At 45.9% G+C, this 23,135-nt stretch overlaps 1 protein-coding gene and 1 non-coding gene across 8 annotated transcripts in view; both read left to right on the forward strand.

The window, feature by feature from the left end:
• The window catches only part of BICDL1 (BICD family like cargo adaptor 1), an 81,436-nt gene that overhangs the window by 26,484 nt on the left and 31,817 nt on the right, over positions 1 to 23,135 (forward strand). The gene's annotated exons all lie outside the window — the stretch shown is intronic.
• On the forward strand, positions 13,630 to 13,736 carry LOC118678662. The gene has a single exon (XR_004974958.1). It is a non-coding gene; the product is annotated as a U6 spliceosomal RNA (small nuclear RNA).

Below are 23,135 nucleotides of genomic sequence, written 5' to 3' on the forward strand. Positions count from 1 at the left end.
CTGAAGAGTCCCAGGTTCGATTTCAGTCAAGGGCATGTGCCTTGGTTGTGGGCACATCCCTAGTGGGGAGTGTGTAGGAGGCAGCTGATGGATGTTTCTCTCTCATCGATGTTTCTATCTCTCTATCCCTCTCCCTTCCTCTCTGTAAAAAATCAATAAAATATATATTTTTTTAAAAAGCAATCCAGCGTCCCCAAGGGTCTGTAGTTGTGACCTACTTGTTTAGAAATAAATATAAACTACCTTATGTCTTTTTGTGAGTCATCTGCCAAATAGGGACCTACCTCATAAAGTTGTTTGAAAGACATGTCAAGCATTTGGCCCGTAATAGGTGCTCCCTTAGTGACACCTGCTAGTCCTAGGGGTCAGGTGGGTTAATAGAAGGAGCAGAGGCTTGGAGCCGCACAGGTGAGGATTCTGGTTCATTTGAAGCAGGTAAATTACTAGCGGTCTCTCCTCTACGCAGACCACCTTGGAATGGAGACTGCGTGGATTCTTGTAAACACCGATCTTCATACCTAATTCTTGCTAACTAAGAATTTGTTTGCGTCTACCCATTTTCTCTAGTTTCATCTTTGTTGGATAGGAGCCTTCTTCTCCCCCTCCCTCCTAGTTTATCCAAGTCACTTCAAAAATGTTCTTCCTGCATTCTCAGCAGGTAACTCATCCCTGTTGCCCATTGGGGTCCACCTGGGCAGCTTTTGAGCTGAATACAAATGCCTCGGGCCCACCCCCAGAGATTCTGATTTAACTGCTTTCGGGATGTGACCCGGGGGTTGAAGTTTTTAAAAGCAGGTGATTATAACGTGCGTCCAAGGATGGGAATTACTCTTCTAGTGTGAACCCAGGATTGGGTGGCAGCTGTTCCCGCCTAATGTAGCATCAGCAGCCAACGTTACAAGAACAGGCAGACCTCGTTCAATTGCGCCTCACGGATGTTGCGTTTTTCCCCAAACGGAAGGCACAAACCTCCACCAGTGAAAAGCTTACAACTCGCTGTTCTGCAGGGGTCTGAACCCGAACCCGCAGTATCGAGGCACGCCTGTATCTTGATTCCTTTGTCAGTAAAGGGATTGAGCGAAATGGAGCCTCTGGGTTACCCTGTTAGAAGGACACCAAGCCCTGGGGGAGCCGCTCAGGTAAGATTTCCTTCCACTCACGTATCCAGTCAGTGTCAGAAAGGAGGGTGTGTGGACTGAGCACAGGAACCTGGCTGGATGGAGTCAGGGCCGTTTCATCGTCCTCGTCCTTCTAGGAGGCCGTGTGCATCGTGAAATGGACTCAGATTTGGGCACTGGGTGAATCCGGGTTTATTTTGGCCTTGTTGATTACTAGCTGTGTTGGTTGAGCTTCCGAGAGTTTGCAATTGCACATTGTCTTCTCATCAGGAAAAAAAACTGATTAGTAAAAACAAAAACAGAATCATATACCTTTGTAGGTTTGCTTGGATTTTAGACTAATTATAAAGCCCTTAGCATGTGTCCTGGCTTGGCAAATAGCTTTATCGATATGACTAGCCGTGCTGTGTCTCACTAATTGGACGTGAAAGGCAGGGACTACGAAGCCGGAGACTGTATTAGACTCATTTGTCTCTCTGGTGCCCTGTGCTCACGTTATAAAATTTGATGTTTAGAAAATAGAAAACTTGATATCTTTTTTTAAAAAATCGGACTGGTTGATCTCAGTAAATAATTAACAGAGATGTGGCAAGTGAATGTTGCTACACATTTTAATGTCAGTATCCCTTCATTTTTGTTTAATGAGATTCATGGTCAAAGTCATGCAATGTCATACAACCCAGGAACAAAAATAGCAGTACATAGTATTCAGCAAGAAATGCTTCCGTAGTTTCAACAAGTTTGATATAAGCAAGAGAATAGGTATGAGGGACAGCTGTAAACAATTACCAGGCAAGGAAGGAGAGAGAGGTCAGAACGGGTAGGATGGATACAAAATCAGAACATTGAAATTTAATTCCTTTTTTTTCCCCCCTAGCTCTGTCTGTAAAGGGCCAAGAAGCAATGAAATACTGGTAGTCATGAGCACCCCTAGTGCCAGATTTCACTTTCTAAATAGCCCCACTAAAAGGAACCAGGTTCCCTGGAGAAATGAATAATTCCAAGTCTGGGGTAGGACACCCTCTTGCGCTACAAGCAAGAAAGCTTCCAAAATCCAGTGGCATAACTATACGTTAATTGAACACAAACTAGTGGAGTTGGGTCAGAAGGACACAGACGTCCATTTGAAGGGACTCCGACTGGCTAACGTTGGGACAATCGGAGCCTCAGGGAGAAAAATGGCTGCAATCGATTTATATTCACGAACATGTGAAGATCCATGAGTGTGTATTGACACTCAGACGAGAGAATGCCCAATTGTCAGCATTAGCAATTACTCTAATATCAGCTCCTTACTCTAAATATTGGTCAAATAAAAAAAATTGAGCATTTTTCCAGGAGCAACTGTGTGTTGTGTTTTTTTTAAGGTCAGGTGATAGGGAAATGCTGTTCTTTACATGAAAGCAGTTTTAAGGAAAAAAGAAAAGGGGCAAAAACAATAGAAGGTAAATGCAAGGCACCTGTCACAGGGAGCTCTCCTAATAACGGAGCTCAGGAGGTTCGCCTGTGGGAGGAAGGACCGGCCACTGCGCGGCCTCCCAGCACGTGTCCGAGTGGGGGCGCGAAGGAGGGTCCTGCTGCGTTGTCACGGGGCTTTAGCTTGCTAGTCAGCTTTTTTCTTTCTTCGCTGTCTCTGAGGGTGTGATTATTGGTATGAGGTCTCCGTGCGATGGCTTGACAGAGATTTGGGAGTTGTTTTCCCCATGTCCAGCTGAGTTGGAGCTTGTGTTAAACTGCGGTGGAGCCCTGGCTGGTGTTGGGCTCAGTGGTTAGAGCGTCGGCCTGTGCACTGAAGGGCCTTGTGTTCAAATCCTGGTCCAGGGTACATGCCTGGGTTGTGGGTTCGATCCCCAGTAGGGGGTGTGCGGGAGGCAGCCGATCGATGTGTCTCATCCAAGGTTTCTTTCTCTCCCTTCCTCTCTTTCTCTCAAAATCAATAAAAACATATGTATTTTTTTAAATCAATGGAAAAAATATCTTCAGGTGAGGATTAACAAAAAATAAAAACTGTGGTGGAAATTCCGTGAGGAAATGGGGATTATATAGAGAATATGAGTTATTGACTGTTTCGGTGCTTGAGATGAGAAGAGAATGAGAATGATGGGGTAATCGCAAATCCCTTAGCAGTGAAGTTGAGCCTCCTCCTCCTCCCCTGGCGGTACCTCTCCACCTGGAAATTGCCTGGGAGTAACACTTCCGTGCTTTATAGTTCGATCTGTTGTCATGTTATCTAATCTGAGACCCAGAGCTGTATTGTTTGTTGCAGATAAGGAAACAGAGACCCAGAGAGGCTGGGGTTTGCCCAGTGCTGATCAGCTAGGTCCTTCACAAATGGTCCTGTTGTTGTCCCTTTCTGTCTTCTATCATGGATGTTTTCCTCAGACTTCTTTCAGAGCTTAAAGAATTCAATTTGCACTCCCCAGGTATTGTTGAAAATACGGCTTTTCTTGTGGAAAAATATATGCTCCAGATTTTTCTTTTTTTAAAATCCTCGCGCAAGGACCTATTTTTTTTAAGTGACTTTAGAGAGCAGAGGAGGGGGGTAGAGAAGAACATTGATTGGTTGCCTCCCGTACACACCTGGACCAGAAATCAAACCCACAACCTAGGTATGTGCCCTGACTGGGAATGGGATCCGAAATCTTTTGGTGTTCGGGGCAGCGATCCAACCAACCGAACCACCTGGCCTGGGCTGTGCCCCGGAAAGTTCTCTCGCACATAGTGTAGTGAGTGTCCAAAATAGATTTGGTCCTCATAGGACCAGTTTAGCTATTTTAATCCAGGACAAAGGCTAACATCACTTAACGCCATTATTCCCAATTAACGCATCTGTTTACTCTCAGCTTGCAATTGTGGTACAAGATAAGCTAACAAGAAGAAGGTTCGGAATCAGAAGCACTAAAATGTTGATTGTCATGTACCTAAATCGTGTTTTAAGACAGCGTCTTAATAGAGGCAGTGGTGGGTATTAATCTCTCTCCTCCTTACCTTACCCCTGGACTGTCGATGACTCGGGGTTCACCGAGGACAAGGCTGGCTGTGGAATGGCTTGTCTCTCCGGTAGCGCCTCATCCTGGGGTCATGACCGTCAGTGCAGTCCGGGCCTGGAATGGAATGCAGCTCTGTGGTTTCCTGGGGCTACCGGCCTTATGAGGAAAGCCAGTCTGGCAGTCCCTCCAAGCCTCATTTCACTGGAGTTTTAATTAATAAGAAAACATCTCAAGTTCTGTTTTGCTCCCTGCCTTTCAGACTTTTCTGCTTCACTGGCTTTACCACCATTTCAAAGGCCCATTTGTCAGTCACCTATCCGAGAACTGATCCCCCCCAAAAGAGATGAGTATTGAAAATTAAAAAATGTGTTACTGCTGTGGCCGGTGTGGCTCAGTTGGTGGGGCATGTCCCGTACACCGAATGGTCAGGTTGTAGGCTCAGTCCCCAGCAAGGGGCACGCAGAAGGCAGCTGCTCGATGTTCCACTCTCACGTCGATATTTCTCTCTTTCTCTCCCTCTCCCTTCCTATCTTTCTCTAAAAATCAAATTTAAAAATCTTAAAAAGAAAGAAAACATTACTTCGAAAAAGGCAGCAATGATATAGTGGTAGCTAGAAACCTAGCTATTCAGGCAGTCTGCAGATTCCATAGTTACAGGTAATCGAGGAGTCAGGGGAAAGCAGCCGCTGATGTAAGAAAACATGGACCTCAGAGGTGGTCGTGATCCAAGAAGCCAGTGGGGAGGCTCTGGCAGAGTGTGCTGAACACAGGTAGGCCCTGAATCAGGAGTGTGGGGCCTTAGAACCCGGCTGTTCGTGCTGTGGTCAGAGGCCTTAAGTCATGAAGGGGAGGCATGTTAATTAAGATCAAAACAAGTGCCCAGCCAGCGTGGCTCAGCAGGTGAGCGTCGACCTATGAAGCAGGAGGTCACAGTTCCATTCCCGGTCAGGGCACATGCCTGGGTTGCGGACTTGATCCCCAGTGGGGGGCAAACAGGAGGCAGCTGATCCATGATTCTCTCTCATCACTGATGTTTCTATCTCTCTCCCTTCTCCCTTCCTCTCTGAAATCAATAAAAATATTTTTTTTAAAAAAGATCACGACAGGGAGGATTGTGGAGCCCCAAGGGCAGCTATAATTTCACCTGAAGGTTAGCCCCATTTCCCCTCAGTCGGGAGGACAGAGATCCCTCGGCTTCATTCTCTAGAACACCGTCTCTGACGTTGCCATTGCTATAGCTAAGTGTTCTTTTTTATTACTAACTTGGTTGCCATCAGTGGAACCCTGGAGTGAAATGTTGGTCTATTTAGAATTTTTCCGGAGTGTTGACAGCAGCTTTCCCTCAAAGCGGGCCATTATAGCATCAATCCCAAGGATTGTGTATCAGAATAAAGACTCCAGGGCCAAGGGAGTCCAGGAGACATTTAATATTATGTCTCTCTCTCTCGGAGAGTTGCAGCGTATATTCATATACTAAAGGGTTTTGTAAGTCTTCTAGGCAAGAAGCCTACTGGACCCAATGTCTCCCAAACTTTTTAACTCCAGAATTTTGTTTTTTGTTCTACTAACTTTCTTTTGAACCAATATTTCTCTCTTAACTTGGGAAATGGAACATACCCTTGGAATTAATAACTATATGCCAGGTGGGCTGAGCCTGAGACAAGTAGAGAAGATTTAGATTATCGGTAATGTAGCCCCAGGGTTTAGAGAGAATTTCAAAACCTCCTAAGGGAATAGCTCGGGGGCTAGTAATGATGAGATGGGTGTATTTTGGAAAGTGGGACAGGCCTGCATCACTTGGACCTAACAGGACGAGGAGGGTACCTCACGTTCGTATTAAGCTCTCAGATTTACAGAACTGACATTTCCACCATTGGGACCCTGTGAGGTAAAAGAGGCAGATGCTGTCTTCATTTAACAAAAGAGAAACCGCAGGTTAAATGGCTTTTCCCAAAGTCACATGACATGGCTAATTATGTAGTAAAATGAGTATATCTAGAACTCTGGGCTTAATCTGCAAGTCCAGGGTTTATGCCCACATCACCAGAGTGGTTGCTCACGTCTCTGCTAATGAGTGCTTCTCCTATAGAAGTGTACACGTTCTCTTCTTCGCTTTCTTCTTTTCCCGGGATAAGTGCCTCTAGTTCAGTGGTTCTCAACCTTCTGGCCCTTTAAATACAGTTCCTCATGATGTGACCCAACCATAAAATTATTTTTGTTGCTACTTCATAACTGTCATGTTGTCATGTAAATATCTGATATGCAGGATGGTCTTAGGCGACCCCTGTGAAAGGGTGGTTCGACCGCCAAAGGGGTCGCGACCCACAGGTTGAGAACCGCTGCTCTAGTTGCATGTCTACCCCTGAATTCTTTGTAGCCTTTGCTACTTCCCACAGCATCAGAGTGATGAGCAGTCTAGATATCACAAATACCTAGTTTGTCATCCTGCTTCGCAGAGGATCACAAACTTTAGACCTGGACAAATTTCAAATTCCTCGTATAGAACGTGATTCTAAATATGAATGTAGAACCTACTGTGTGTCGCCTTTTTTGGTTTCGTTTCCATAAATTCGGCAGACGTTTACTGAGAACCGACCACCAGCTTACCGGCCAGGCATCACGTTATCCTGCAGTCCCTTTTATCTTCTGATGCATTTCATCCGTGCACTTGACTCCTTAACACTTCGGGATGTATGTCACTCGCTAGAGTTCAGCGTTTGTTTACAGTTCCTTTTGTGTTTGTGTGTGCCGGGCGCACGATAGGTGCTTAACAAATGTCCATCGGTGTGTGAAGGACTCCATCAGATCAAAACACAGGAGAAAGAAGGGTTTGCGCATGCCTGAAAGTAATAGAACCCTATGGAGTCTGACAGGGTCACGTCGGCTGTCTTAGTAACCTCAAAATAAAATTCCTTCCAAAAATAAAATAAAATAAAATTCCTTCCACATCTTCCCTTCGCCCCTTTACATGCATCCGGGGCCCCACCTGTACCTGTGTTAGAACATTCCATTCTCAGAGGCAATGCATTCCATTCTCAGAGGCCAGGGAGAGGAAATCTTTCAGGGAAATGAGGCCAGAATAGGTCAGAGCTCCTCTTCCCAGTAGTGGCTTTCGGGTCATGAGCAATGACAGGGATAAGAAGCATCTGATGAAGATTGAATGGGAGGATTGTCTGTTTAGCCTATTTCATGGCCTAATCAAGGGATCCTTCATACAGGCCCGTCACTTTCAGGCTGACGATGGGTTAGAGAATCAACAGTTAGTTTCTGCTTGTCCACATTCCACCCACTTTTCCAGGACTTGGCTGGCAGTTCATCTCCTCCTAAAGGCTTCTCTCACCATTCCAGCCCAGGGATTGCTCCATCTAGTTGGCATTCATTATTCACCGCCTTGGGAATTTTGTTTTGCTTGACTTATTTTTTTAACCTTTTTTTTTTTTTAAACCAAAACCGTATCATCTGCTGCACGTACTATTTCATAACCTGCTTTTTAAGTTAGTGATCTCCACTTTTCTACTCCAGTAATTTCCCCTCTAAGTCAGCGGTTCTCAACCTGCGGGTCGCCAGCCTGGGGGTCGCCTAAGGCCATCGGAAAACACATATAATTACATATTGTTTTTGTGATTCATCACTATGCTTTAATTATGTTCAATTTGTAACAATGAAAATACATCCTGCATTTCAGATACTTACATGACGATTCATAACATTCACATTTCCCTAATCGATCTCCAGAAATGCCCTTTACTCTTGGTTTGCACATCAGAATCTAATCCAGGACCGTGCCTTATTTTATTGCGTTACGTGTTACCCCTTAAGTGTTATTTTAGTACAGTTCCCCCATTGGCGTTGACATGTTTTAAAAAACTGGGCCGGTTGTTCTGTAGGAAGTTCCAGCCTCTGAATTTGGTTGTTTTCTCACCGTGACATTTAGCTCCTTCTTCTATTCTGTGGAACCTCCTGTAACTGGAGGTTCTATATTACAGCGTGGTGGATTCTAGTCAGACCTTCTTGGCTAGACGATACGCACTTCTGATGCATAACATCAGATGGCACAGGCTGCTTGTCCCCCAGACTAGGGAGATGATGTGAGGTCCTCCCTTGTTCAGTTGTGTTTCTCCCCTTTCGACAAGAAAAGTAGTCGATGGCGTATTCAGGCATTGACTTCTGAAAGATTCTTTTTCAACACCACCAAATACTGGAACATAATTTCTCTTCCTTCGAAGTCATTGAGCATTTTGGTGAAAATAGCATATCACCAACTAAATTTTCCCATGAAGATTTCCAACATGGTGTTTTGGTCTCTATAACTTACTGTTCTGAATTCTGAAAAGTGAACCAGTTTGGAAGACTAACAGAAATTACACTTTATCTCTAAGGTTGAAATTCGGAAGACTTCAGATACAAGGGATGGGCCCTGCCGTCTGTGGAAATGACAGAGAACTGCCTCTTAAAGGGCACAGGTGTGGAAACATGCACAGTGCAACCAGGGTGATTCGGGAAGGCAGGACTGGGCTTATTCTCACCATAATTATAATACTCAAATTACATACCATGGAGGTTAAGAGCTGCCGGCTGGCGTGGGTCTCCCTCCCTGGATTGGGGTGCGGGGCTCCAACAGGAGCACTGGGTCCTGGGCAGCTCATACCTGGATGGAGGGGGCATGACATGTGACTTCATGACCCCGTTTGGGACATACGATCATCCAAGACTCTTCCTAACTGGAATTTGGCTTCACACGCCAGCTTCTTTCAAGCGGTGCAAGGGATCCGTAACCTTCATATTTATTTCTCACCGTTGCTGGTGGTCAGGAGTTGGGCGTGAATTAACTGAGCCCTCTGCTCAGGGCCTCTCAAGCCCCTCCACAGCACGACCCCCTTCTTCTCCCCGGAGGAACCACTCTCCTGACTTTGATGGTAATCAGGCCTTTCCTGCAGCGGTTCTCAACCTGTGGGTCGCGACCATCGGAAGACACATAACATATCAGATATTTACATGACGATTCATAACAGTAGCAACATTACAGTTATGAAGTAGCAACAAAAATGATTTTATGGTTGGGGGTCACCACAACATGAGGAACTGTATTAAAGGGTCGAGGCATCAGGAAGGTTGAGAACCACTGCTTTACAGCGAGTTTCGCTTGCTAATTATGTATCCATAAAGAATACTTTATTTTTCCTATTTGGGAATTTTGCATTAATAGAATCATACAGTGAGAATTATTTTGTGTCTGATTTCTTTCACTTAACGATTTGATTTTATAGTTTATCCATGTTGCTACAAGTAGCTTCAGTAATTTTCATTTGCTTTGGCATATTATAATCCACTAGAGACCCGGTGCATAAAATTGGTGCATGGGTAGTGTCCCTAGGCCTGGCCGGCGATCAGGGCCGATTGGGGCCTTCCTTCTGACTGCTGGCCGGGACCTCCCTTCATCTGCGCCTCCCCCTGGTGGTCAGCACACGTCATAGCGAGCGATTGGTCTCCTGGTCGAACTCCTGCAGGGACAATTTGCATATTAGGCTTTTCTATAGAGACTAGTAGCCCTGCGCACGAATCCGTGCACCAGTAGCTTGCTGCTGCCCTCCTGTAGCTCCCTCTGCCCCCCCACCCCGCCCCGTCATAGCTTGCTGCCCTGCCCCCTCCTGTAGCTCTCCGACACTTGCTTGTAGCTCACTGCCCCACCCTCCTGCTGATCCGTGATCCAGTCATTACGTGGTCAGTCATTACATAATAACCATTTGCATGTTACATCTTTTTTATATAGGATTATATGAATATATCATACACCTGTTTTATTGGTGATGGTTGGTTATAGGTTTTCGTTATTAACAAATTGTGCTGTTATAAATGATCTTGGGCGTATATTCTGGTGAACACAGCTCACATCTCTGTGGGATGTACATCTAGGGAATTGCTAGTACATAAATCTTTAACAGCTTCTTTTATTATTCCTGAAGCTGGATTCCTTGCAGTAAAATTAATGGCTCAGAAGATGTAACCATGGAAGTCGATTTCAGAACTACTATGATTTTGCTCCACGATCGTCAGTAAGATAGCCTTTATGCTAGTCTTATTCTTTCTGCTATGGTGCAAACCAGCCACGCTTTGTTCAGTCTGTGGAGACGCGGTATAGAATCAGTAAGCAATGTCCTTGCCCTGGGAGCATCAGACTTGGTTTTCCCTCAGGTTCATCTGGAAATGTGCCCCTTTCGTGCTGCCTGTAGCCCGTTCTTGCGGGTTGACATAGCAACTATGTCTGGCTGGCTGGCAAGCTTTGAACCGTTGGGGAATGTCACTGCATAGAAACATCAATTCACCACGATCAAATGTGTAAGTAAAGACGTCGATGCAGTACGTTGTCTTTTAAGATTCACTTTTCCAGAACTTAACGTCTGTCATTTGAGTGTTTGAATGTATGTGCTTTTGGGTTGTTGCTTTTACTTTAACAAATGCAACCCCTAGCTTGTTCTTTACGTGGCTCGCGTCCTTCCTTGAATGCAGGGCTACATCGTATTCATTGCCTAACATATTGCCTTGTCTATGGTAGATGTCCAGTAAGTTATGTGCAGTGGGCCACCGCATTATTTGGAATTGCTGCCTTTGTTGTATTTTTGGTCTTCCTTAGTGTGTTTGGTTTACTAATGAGTGATCCTTTTGATGGATCTAGAGCACCTTCTCCGCCACCTGGGAGCTCTGAGGTGACAGGTTATTTGGGTTCTCGTTGGCTTGGAATAATTATTCTGCCATTTCATTGCGCCTCTGTCTGGGTGTGCTCCAAATTTTCATTTCTATCTTTTCAAGCTTCCTTGCTCCCAAAAATGTTCTGGCTTATAAGACTGCAGTTAATTAATAATCTCCATCAGGGCACCCAGATAGGCATGGAAGTTGACTGACAGGAAGAAAGCAAGTTTAAATAGGAAGGTGCATAGCAGTGAGGTAGTACTTTATGCCTGAAAGCCTTCACAGACATTCATCAGTTTTCCAACACCTTGAAGAAGAAGGGAATGGGTTTTTATTATGTATTTAATATCTGAGAAAGTGAGATATGCTTTTAATCTTTTTTTAAAAATACATTTTTATTGATTTCAGAGAGGAAGAGAGAGACAGAAACATCAATGATGAGAGAGATTGGCTGCCTCCTGCACGCCCCCCACTGGGGACCAAGCCCGAGACCCGGGCATGTGCCTTTGACCAGGAATCCACCAGGACCTCCTGTTTCATGGGTCGACGACGCTCCATCACTGAGCCACACTGGCTGGGCTTCATCTCTTAACTCTTCCTGAGAAATTGATGTCACTTGGGAACAACTTACTTTTGTAGCCTGGTTTACATAATACATTTTTTTTTATCAGACGCATCCTTTGACCTTCCATTTTTCTCAGGAGAAAACTGAGTCAGCTTCAAAACTTAACTGGTTTCATGTACACACAGCCAATCCACGAGGCACTTTCTGGAAGAAGTAAGCTACTCTTGCTCCCTTACCATCCTTGGAGAAATAAGAAAATAGAACAGATACCAACCCACAACACTGATAAAGTCTAAGTGCCCCCGAGGATGGTCCGGCAGTGGATAGAGTTCATTTGTCTCATATTTTTTATTTTTTAAATTTTTATTTATTGATTTTAGAGGCGGGGGATGGAGGGGGAGAGAGAGAGAGAGAGAGAGAGAAAAAGAGAGAGAGAGAGAGAGAAAGAGAAAGAGAGAGAGGGAGAGAGAGGAAGAGAGAGGAGAGGTTGATTGTTGATCCATTTATCCGTGCATTCATTGGCTGCTTCTTTCCTGCCTTTGCCCTGACCGGGATAGAACCCACAACCTTGGTGCATCGGGACAAAGATCCAACCACCTGAGCTCCCTGGCTACGGCTGCCCCGTGTTTGTTAAAGGCCTGAGGAAACAGGCCAGACTGCTTCCGTGAATTGCTTATGTTCACCCAGTGAACCAGGCAGGTGGAACAGGTGATCTGTGTCCCAGTACTTTTTCCTGACACCAGTTTTAAGCCTTTTTTTCCGATCCAGACCACATGCTCAGCATGCTTCTGTGACGTTCATTTAGCAGAGGGGACTAGCCATCACTACACCTTTCGTCTCCCACTCAAGAAAACATAATGAGGGAACCTTTTGAATTTGCTACTATTTATATTGTTTAACGAAAGTATTTACTACATTCCTCTATTAGTAATAACAAATTACTTGCAGCATGTATCACAGCTGGTCGTGACTGACACCAGTATGTTCATAGTTATAGCTTTATGTAAAAGTTTTAAGTATTTTTTTCAAAATAGTACTTGACATTGTTAGATGTCTTTCAGTACTTTTGATTTCTTAAAAATAAAAATCAGCAGACTGTGCCTTCTCAGCCACTCACATCTACTGTCGTTCCTATTTTTTTCATTGTTGATTTTCTTTAAGTCATTTTTTGTCAACTCACTGCCTGTTGTGAGCCCCGCCCTTTCTGGATCCGGAGAAGTTGCCAGAGAAGTTGGGCCACCCTTTCCTTTAAAGAACCTACAGGTTAGCACCCGTGATAAGCTTGTTTTGGGGGAAATAAATTGTCCTACTGGAGAAGTCAACCTCTCCACAGTTCAGTGCCCTCACTTAAGTAGCAGGTTAGTAATATCGCCCCGGTAGGTGTTATTATGAAGACTCCGTGAAGTAATCAGTGTGACAGCACTGAGCGCTGTGCCTGGCGAGGTCGGCACTCAGGAACTGTCCACTCAGTTTGCATTTAGGACGCCACGGAAGACACTAACCAGAAGATACTCTATGATATGAAGGCCATTTTTAAAAAATGTGAATTGAGAGACAAACAAGAACTGAGAGCTAGAGCTTATTAGGAAAGGCTTCATGGAGAATGGAGGGTTCAGGGAGGCTCGGAACTTAATGATGGAGCTGTAGGTGTACGGGTAAGGAATGGATGGACTCTGCTTTGGAGGGAGAATTGAGGCTCCCCTACCTCCTCCGCTTACAGAGAGTCTCGCCAGCTCTCTATCCCCATGTGATATCTGTGTGGCTTCCCCAGGGACTCCACAGAAAGTAATTCTGCACCCCGTGGTAAAGCCCTCTGGGGTGATTGTGGTCAGCATTACTACTATTTGCAAGGCAAACATTAGATGATATGTCATCTTAGTGAGGCAAGATACAAGAAGTATTTTCATCAACAAATCCCCGAATTTGCTGGTAGAATGGCCCACAGGGAGATGACCAGACTACTTCAACTCTGCTTTTCCATATTTCTGTGTGTAAACATGTAATAGGAGATGATTTTAAGAAAAAAAAATCTTGCCATGGATTTTTTTCTATAAGGAAATAGCATCACGCTTGAATTCTGTTTGAATCGTTTTTGCAAAATGGACATAACAGAGGAGGTAAATCTGAAGGGGGGGTGGGATTTAAATCTAATTTATGTAGAGTTTTGTGACTACTGGTTAGTAATTAGGGGGCAGTGGTAATAATTGGCATGATTCATCTTCTGTCAGTTTTGTTCAAATGCAAGGAAAGATTTAAAAATAAAATTCTCGTGCTCGCTTCGGCAGCACATACACTAAAATTGGAACAATACAGAGAAGATTAGCATGGCCCCTGCGGAAGGATGACACACAAAATCGTGAAGCGTTCCATATTTTAAAAAAATACATTAATAATAATAATAAAAGTCTTTAAAATTTAATAAATTAATAATAAAAATATTTAAAAATTTCAGGTAAAAAGTGAACTCATTCTGGCCCTGGCCAGTGTGGCTCAGTTGGTTGGGCATCACCCCAGGCACCAAAAGGTTGCCAGTTTGATCCCCAGTCCGGGCATGTACCCAAGTTGCGGGCTCGATCCAGGAGGCAGCCAATCAGTGTTTCCCTCTCTCCCTCTCCCTTCTTCTCCCTCTGAAAAATCAAGAAATAAAGTTTAAAAAGTGAACTCATTCTGTAATACGGGAATTTTATAGAATTTGTGTAGTTCCCTCTGACATTTAAGAGTATGTTATAAGCAGCTGTAAGTGAAAAATAAGTGAATTGATGTTTTTCCTTGGATTCAGCAAATTTGTCTGCAGTGTGCCCGGCACATTCCTGAGCTCTGGGATTATGGCGGCAGAGGCAGCGAGGGCCCTGCCCTTTGGAACTGATATCACGGGCCGAGAGGCAGTAATTCAGTTAACAAAGGCGTATATATCAGGCGTGATAAGTGCCATAGAGAAAAGCTAAACGGAGGAAGGGACTAGAGATTGACATGTGAGGGCAGGTGCACAAAGGAGGCCTCTCTGATGGGATGACATCTGAGCAGAGGCCCAAGTGAGTGAGAGAACAGACCTTGTGAAGGTGCCAGGGGAGAGAGTGCCAGGCAGAGGGATCGCAGTGCAGGTCGTGGTGTAAGAATATGCTCAGCAGTCAGCACGGAGGCCAGTGGAGTGCCACAGAGAGGATGCAGAGGACACAAGAGGAGATAGTGCCTGGCCAGTGGGGCTCAGGGGTGGAGCGTCGAACTATGAACCAGGAGGTCAGGGTTCGATTTCCAGTCAGGACACATGCCGGGGTTGCAGGCTTGATCCCCAGTGGGGGGTGTGCAGTAGGCAGCTGATCAATGATTCTCTCTCATCATTGATGTTTCTCTCTCTCCCTCACCCTTCCTCTCTCTCTAAAATCAATGAAAACATATTATTTTTAAAAAGAGGAGATAGAGAGGTGGTTGGGGCAGGAGAAGGAATCTTGTACAGTCTTTTAAGGCATGATAAGGACTTTATTACGTGTTTTATTCTGAATAATACAGAAAGCTTCTAGAGGAGTTTGAATAGTGACATGCTGTGACAGTCTTTATTTTTTTAAATACGTTTTTATTGATTTCAGAGAGGAAGGGAGAGGGAGAGAGAGAAACATCAATGATGAGAGAGAATCATTGATCGGCTGCCTCCTGCACACCCCCTACTGGGGATCGAGCCTGCAACCCAGGCATGTGCCCTGACGAGAATCCAACAGTGACTTCCGGTTCATAGGTAGACGCTCAACCACTGAGCTACGTCCACCGGGCGTGACGGGTGCTAGGCTTGCTCTGCGCGATGGAGAGTTGGCTGCAGGACGCCGCTGGGAGCACAGAGACCAGCTCGGCCAGTGGTTCTCAACCTTCTGGCCCTTTAAATACAGCTCCTCATGTTGTGACCCAACCATAAAATTATTTCCGTTGCTACTTCATAACTGTCATGTTGCCACTGTGATGAATCGTCATGTAAATATCTGATATGCAGGATGGTCTTAGGCGACCCCTGTGAAAGGGTCGTTCAACCGCCAAAGGGGTCGCGGCCCACAGGTTGAGAACCGCTGAGCTAGGCGCTCCCTGCAGTCCGTAGTCCGGGTGGAGAGTGGAGGCAGGGAGACGTGGTAGATGCCGGATGTTTATTTTACTCGGTAAATACTCACATAGTGCTCATCATGTGCCAGACACTGTTTAAACAGCTTTAAAATACCAACTCCTTGCCCTGACTGGTTTGGCTCAGTGGGTAGAGTGTTGGCCTGTAGACTGAAGGGTCCCAGGTTTGATTCCAGTCAAGGCATTAAAAAAGAAAAAAATAAATAAATAAAATAAAATAAAATACCAACCCCTTCATGCTCAGATCAGCCCTCTGAGGTGAATTTCGAAGGACAGCCCCCGGGATTTGTAGCTGGATCAGATGTGGGTGTAGAAGGAAGGAAGGGAGTCCAGGATCATTCCTGTGTTTGGGCCTGAAATGCCTCGGGATGGAGTTGCCATCTCCTGAGGAGGAAAGACGCGGCACCCTTGGGCGGAGGCCGTCAGCCCCGAATGGGGTTTCTCTGCACGTGAGCTGAGCTGCCCAAGTGGGCGTGGTGAGAAGGCAGGTGGATGGGGTCAGAGAAGAGGTCAGGGCTGGAGATAAATTACAGAAGCGGTCTCAGAGCATTCTGGAAGAATGGCCAACCGGAGGTCTGGTTTTTGCTGCTAAACCCCAGCAGCTGTGGCGACGGCCTTTTTCTCGGGCACAGTCGTGTGTGCTGGCGTTTTCATGGGCTTTGGGATCAGACGTGCATTGTGAATACAAGCGCCATCGTTTGATAATCTGAGTGGCCTCGACTGTGTGACTTAATCTCTTCCAGCTTCTGTTTCTTCAGCTATGGCCGTGGCTCTCAACCTTCCGAATGCCTCGGCCCTCTAACACAGCTCCTCATGCTGTGGTGACCCCCAATGTCATTGTTACAGATTGAACATAATTAAAGCATAGTGATGAGCCACAGAAACAATATGTAATTATATATGTGTTTTCCGATGGTCTTAGGCGACCCCTGTGAAAGGGTCGTTCGACCCCCCAAAGGGTCGCGACCCACAGGTTGAGAACCGCTGAGCTATGGAGTTGGTTAACAGGACACACTCCACACTTAGCATTCAGATAAAGTGAAGTAAGGTATGTTACCTAGATCCGCGCTCAGACATAGCGAGTGCTTAATACGCATTCATCGTCTTCCTTCCTTCAGGTTTACTCTGTTGCATTCCACCCTAACAGGACACGAGAAATCTAAATCTGAAGCCTACTCCCCCATACGCTGTTTTGAGAGGGCGCCTGTTTCATAACAAGCTCCAAAAACGGCTTTCCGATCTATCAACTATCAAAAAATAACCTTTTAAAAGGCAGGAGTTTAGTGAGGTTTACAGAAGGCTCGGGGAAAGAACAGGGGTGGGTTCTAAGTAGTAAAGTTTCCACCTGAGAAGCAGCATGAAGGCACAGGTAAAAGCACCCAGAGGCAAATCCGCGGATCCGTCACGGGTACTTCACACGGAAGCCTGAGCCACGGCGACCTCACAGACAGAGGGAATGGTGCCTTTCCTGGGCATGGGCTGTTTACATCAAAGGGAATTACCTCATTAATTCTCCGATGATCCTGCTCGTACTTTACAAAGGGACCCTCGGGGTTTAGCTTAATCCCACTTCCATTTTCTACCTCAAAAAGTACTTAAGTAAGGATTTCAGATTTTACCTTGTACAGCAAACATTTCAGCACCTACTATGTGCCGTGTACTTTTTTAGGGAAACAAAGATAAATAGGAGGTGCGATTCCTGTCCTTGCGTCCTTCACCGTGTAAGAGAGGAAGCAGACATGTAAATAAATAAAACAGTGGGTGGTAAACAAACAAAATAGAGTGTAATAGGACTGCGAATAATGTTGTAATTTTATCCTGGCAGATTATAAAAGCAATATAGTGGTCGCCTATGGGAAAACTGGGCTGTCCAGGTTAAGAATTTATCAGGTGAAAATTTTCAGGGGGAGACATTCCAATAGGCAGAATGCTGGAGACAGGTCCAGGGGAAAGAAAAAGGCTTAATTGGATTAATCGTTTGTTTTTACAGTGGTGGGAAGAAAGTGGCCGCCACTGTGAAAGCAGTTTCCCCTTAATCCCTCTCCAGCTCCAAACAAGAACGTTTGAACTTCTTAACCTTCCTTTCGAAGTCTAGACGCGTGCCCTGGTGAGCCCCACGACCAAAAGGAAAAAAAAAGAACTGGGATTTTCTTTCTTAATGAGGATTAGACGTGGCAGTTATTTTTTGAGGGACTCCATTTGTCTTCCAGTGAATTCCCATCGCTGCCCCAAATTAAAATGGACGAAGTAGAATGCCATTCCAATATCCGCCTTCCCCTCGCCCTTCCTGTTTATGCTGAGAAGATGATCCGTGTCTTTTCCAAGTCTCTCCCGTCACCTCCTTTGAAGCATAGACACGTCCCCTCCTGGGAGTCGGACTGCACGCAGTGCTTTCAGCCCTGAGCGAAAGGGAGGCGGCTCCGAGAGAGGCGTGTTTTGGGGACAGTGCATGCGCGGGGTAACCGGACAGGAATGCTGCTCTCCGGCCTGCATTTGCAGGTCCACCTTCTTCTTTGCCCCCGAGACCTTTCGGGGCTTCTCTGTTCTTACCCACCATCCTGGGTGATGGCCCTGCCTACATTCCCTGCAGCGCTGCCACCATCCTGGGTGATGGCCCTGCCTACATTCCCTGCAGCGCTGCCACCATCCTGGGTGATGGCCCTGCCTACGTTCCCTGCAGCGCTGCCACCATCCTGGGTGATGGCCCTGCCTATGTTCCCTGCAGCGCTGCCACCATCCTGGGTGAAGGCCCTGCCTACGTTCCCTGCAGCGCTGCCACCATCCTGGGTGATGGCCCTGCCTACGTTCCCTGCAGCGCTGCCACCATCCTGGGTGATGGCCCTGCCTACGTTCCCTGCAGCGCTGCCACCATCCTGGGTGATGGCCCTGCCTACGTTCCCTGCAGCGCTGCCACCATCCTGGGTGAAGGCGCTGCCTCCATCCTGGGTGAAGGCCCTGCCTACATTCCCTGCAGCACTGCCACCATCCTGGGTGAAGGCCCTGCCTACGTTCCCTGCAGCGCTGCCACCATCCTGGGTGAAGGCCCTGCCTACGTTCCCTACAGCGCTGCCACCATCCTGGGTGATGGCCCTGCCTACGTTCCCTGCAGCGCTGCCACCATCCTGGGTGATGGCCCTGCCTACGTTCCCTACAGCGCTGCCACCATCCTGGGTGATGGCCCTGCCTACGTTCCCTGCAGCGCTGCGTCAGGGCTGGCGTTTTGCATCCTCCGTCAGTCCCTGTGCCAAATTTTCTCAGACTCTTCAAGATCTGTCCTCGTTTATATTTAATCTTTTAGACATTTCTGTGCCGGTGACTTGAATGTCGGATTTTTTGTTTTTAATGGATTGGTTGCTCCTTCTTTCTTGCTCTGACCCGGGAATCCAACCCAGAATCTTGGCGTATTGGGACAACACTCTAAAGCAGGGGTTCTCAACCTGTGGGTCACCAACCTGTGGGTCACGACCCCTTTGGGGGTCGAGCGACCCTTTCACAGGGGTCGCCTAAGACCATCGAATAACACATATAATTACATATTGTCTTTGTGATTAATCACTATGCTTTAATTATGTTCAATTTGTAACAATGAAAGTACATCCTGCATATCAGATATTTACATTACGATTCATAACAGTAGCAAAATTACAGTTACGGAGTAGCAACGAAAATAATTTTATGGTTGGGGGTCACCACAACATGAGGAGCTGTATTAAAGGGTTGCGACATTAGGAAGGTTGAGAACCACTGCTCTAAAGTTTAGAGTCTAAACCAGCCGTGGGCAAACTACGGCCCGCGGGCCAGATCCGGCCCGTTTGAAATGAATAAAACTAAAAAAAAAAAGACCGTACCCTTTTATGTAATGATGTTGACTTTGAATTTATATTAGTTCACACAAACACTCCATCCATGCTTTTGTTCCGGCCCTCCGGTCCAGTTTAAGAACCCATTGTGGCCCACCCCTGGCTAAACGACTTGAGCAAGCCAAGGCAAACATCAGATCTGAAATCACATAATAGTGCTGAAAATGACAAAAATAGCAACAGCTAGCACGTCTAGTACTTAGTGGGACCAGGCACCTTCGAAGCCCTTTGCACGTATTAATTTATTCCACCCTCACAACGACCTTTTGAGGTAGCTACCACTTGGTCCTCATTTTACAGGTGGGGAGACATTCTGCCTGAGGTCACCCAGGGAAGCAGCCCGTAGAGAAGAAAGACGGTGTTTTATTCTGAGCTTGAGTTTGGAACAGTTTTCGCACAGGAGCTGAGTCTTATGCATTTGTCTCTGTCCTTAGTCTCAAGCATAGAGAGCAAGTGTCCCGTCCACATTGGAATTGGTGCGCAGGGCCAGGCCATCAAGTTAACACGCAGGATTGTGTGTCATTTCGGTTTAAAAAAAAAAAAAGGCTTCGTGAATCAAAAGCTCTGGTTGTGAATACAGTATATTGGGAATATCTGGGGCCTGTCTTATTGTAGGAGCCCTCATAGAACATTTAAAAATAAAAACTGAAAAATATATTTTCTCTGAGTTCTTCTGAAGTGGTTTGTTTTTTTTTTAATTTTTATTAAGTAGCAATAGGACCTGGACATTGAATAACGGCCCTGTTTTACAAACAAAAGCAGATTAACAATTAGCATCTGTCCTTTTTTCCTTTTTCATGTAAGGCCTGTGGTGCCCAAGTTGCTGGTCCTTGATGCTGAGGGATTGCGTTGGTGACAGTGGTTGGAAGGAGGATAATGAAACTACTATTGTGCTCTTACCTTAAAGTTATTTCCAGTGAAACAATGAGCCGTGGCCCCCATCTAGTGGGTCCACATTTTCTAGGTGTCAAAGAGCAGCTTTTACAAACACCTGGTGTGACCAGGGCCACCAGTAATGTGTTGCTTTTATCAGGCATCCCCTCCCCTGAGGAATACGCACTGTTAGTGGCATCCGACTTTCCTCGTTCCAGGGGTGCGTTTTTGGCATCCCCAAAAGTTGTCCAGTACGTGACTGTCTGTTTTTGTCTTTGTTTTTAAATGGTAATGAGCCCTGGCTGGTATGCCCAGTGGTTAGAGTGTCGGCCTGCGCACCAGAAGGTTGCAGGTTTGATTCCCAGTCAAGGGCACATGCCTGGGTTGTAGGTTCGATTTCCAGCCCCAGTCGGGGCACATACAGGAGGCAACCAGTCAATGTCTCTCTCTCACATCAATGTTTCTCTTTCCCTCCCTCCCTCTCTCTCCCCTTCCTTCCCTTCCACTCTCTCTAAAAATCAATGAAAAAAGTATCCTCAAGTGAGGATTAACAACAACAACAACAAAAATGGTAATGAGCCCTGGCTGGTAGCTCAGTTGGTTAGAGCGTGTTCCTGGCTCACAAAGGCTGCAGGTTAGATTCCCAGTCAGGGCACATACAGGAATCAGCCAACGAATGCCTGCAGCAGTGGCACAACAAATTGATGTTTCTCTCTCTCCCAAAAAACCATTATCATTGCAGACTCGTGAGTATTTCTCTTACTCTCTGCACTGTAATCTAGGACTATTATTACTTGTTTCCTTGACCAAAAGGTCCCCGTCTTCGGCGTTGGGAGCTCAGGGTGACTCCTGGGGGACCGTCGCTTTCGGAGCACCTCCTTCCTTCCGGCATGACAAGATGTTCCTGCTCGTTTTGTATTTTTCTTGCTTCATGAAACTCTGGCCCCAGCATTTCTCCAGGGAGCCGTCCGCGGTTCATTGGTTAGGGATTGATCTGAGCACTAGGTGCTTCTTGCTGCCCGGGTGCCATTGCTGTACCTGTGTCTCACTCTGTCCATTTGTATGTATACAGGCAGGGCAGAAGTAGGCCTGCCGTTGTTTGTATGGAAAATAATGCCATAATTTACAAACAATAATACAAGAATAAATTGTGTTTCACAGACTCACAACTGTAAACCTACTTTTGCCCACCCCGTATAGGAACGGTATGATGGTAACTAATTGTACACACACGTAGAAAGACTGGTGGGGGGTCAACAAAATGCTAACAGTATTTTAAAAGCATTCTGCAGTGGGGTTCTCTTTACATTCAAATTGAAAAATAGATTCAATTGTTTTGAAAATAGCGTTCTAAATTAGCAAAGTTTTCAACTTCAGTACATTACAAATGATTTTAAACAGTTCCCCCTCTGTCTGAAATGAGAATAAATTCAAGGTCGTGGCTCTAACGTCACTTTCACCTCAATGAGCATTTTTGAGAGGGAGCAAAGGGAGGCCGGGAAAGGGGTGCTCTGTGTGGAGGCTGAAAGGACGAGTGCAGAAGCTAAAGGTCTGGTGGGAATTCCCGCTCAGCACCTACCAGCACAAGTATGACCTTGGGAAAATGACTCATCCTTGGTGTCCTCATCTGCAGGTAGAGTCAGACCACCTCCTTCTCCCGTTATTGTGAAGATTAAATGAGTTAACAGGCGTGAAATGCTCACACCAGGGTGCAGCACGTAAGAGATGCTTGATACGTGAGGCGTCGCCATGGTGTCATCATCCTGATTGTCACTCTCACTGCCACGCCCCAGGTAGTTCAGGCAGACGCCTGTTATTCATCATGCCCTGGCAAAAAAGAAAAAAAAGTTGATTTTTTTTTTCTTTCCTTTTTTTTCAAATACAAGCCAAAGTTTATTTAGAAAGTCCCAGGGGTACAAGTAAGTCAGCTGGGTGCATGGGCTCAGGAAACAAGTTACTGAGGCAAAAGACGGGTCCTTGGAGCTCAGGAGAAAGACAGGCAAAGAGAACACATCTGGGGGAAGGAGGTGGGGAATGGCAGGCTCGCAAGCGAGGCACGCGGCCCGCCGACCTCGAGTCTGACATGCTTGCTCGGAAGAGAGTGCTGGGCAAAGATGGGGGTGGGGAAAGGCACAGGTGTGGTCTAGAGAGAGAGCACTGATCGTTTTTCTTTTTAAAAATGTTTTTGTTGATTTCAGATAGAGGGAGGGGGAGAGATAGAAACAGCAGTGATGAGAGAGAATCGTCGATTGGCTGCCTCCTGCCCGCCCTCTACTGGGGATCGAGCTTGCAACCCAGGCATGTGCCCTTGACTGGGAATGGACATGGACCTGGTTCATAGGTTGATGCCACACCAGCCTGGCTGAGAGTTTTTTCTTAAAGCTCAGTAAGTCAGGCAAAGTGTTAAAATAGTATATCTTTCCTACTATGATTTCTAAGTTAATTGGTTCATTTTTTTCCTTTTTTGACAAACAAGTTAAATGGATGCTCACATGTAACTAATGCAATTTCCTTTCCTCCTTTTAACTAGAAAGTATATAGTTAACAGTTCTGCTTTGGCCAATTTAAACAAATTTAATCTAAATGTTCCATTTGGGGGAAATGTTCGTATGTTATTAATCACGTCAAGAAGAAGAGTAATCATGGAACAGCTCTGCTCAGTGGGGAGAGCGTAATCTGTCCAAGATGGTCCACTGACCACATTGAGCATTTGGGGAAAAGGAACACAATGTCCGTTTTTTATTTTGGATTGTTTAAAGTATTACATGTCTCCTTTTTCCCCTTGATTAACCCTGTCCCCCCTACCCCTGAGGGCAAGCCCCCACCACCCTAGTGTCTGTGTCCATTGGTCCTGCTAATATGCATGCATACAAGTCCTTTGGTTGACCTCTAACCCCTCTCCCCACCTTCTCCCTGAGGTTGGATGGTCTGCTCAGTGCCA

This window comes from Myotis myotis, unplaced genomic scaffold, assembly GCF_014108235.1.
Source record: "Myotis myotis isolate mMyoMyo1 unplaced genomic scaffold, mMyoMyo1.p scaffold_m19_p_20, whole genome shotgun sequence".
NCBI lineage: Eukaryota > Metazoa > Chordata > Mammalia > Chiroptera > Vespertilionidae > Myotis > Myotis myotis.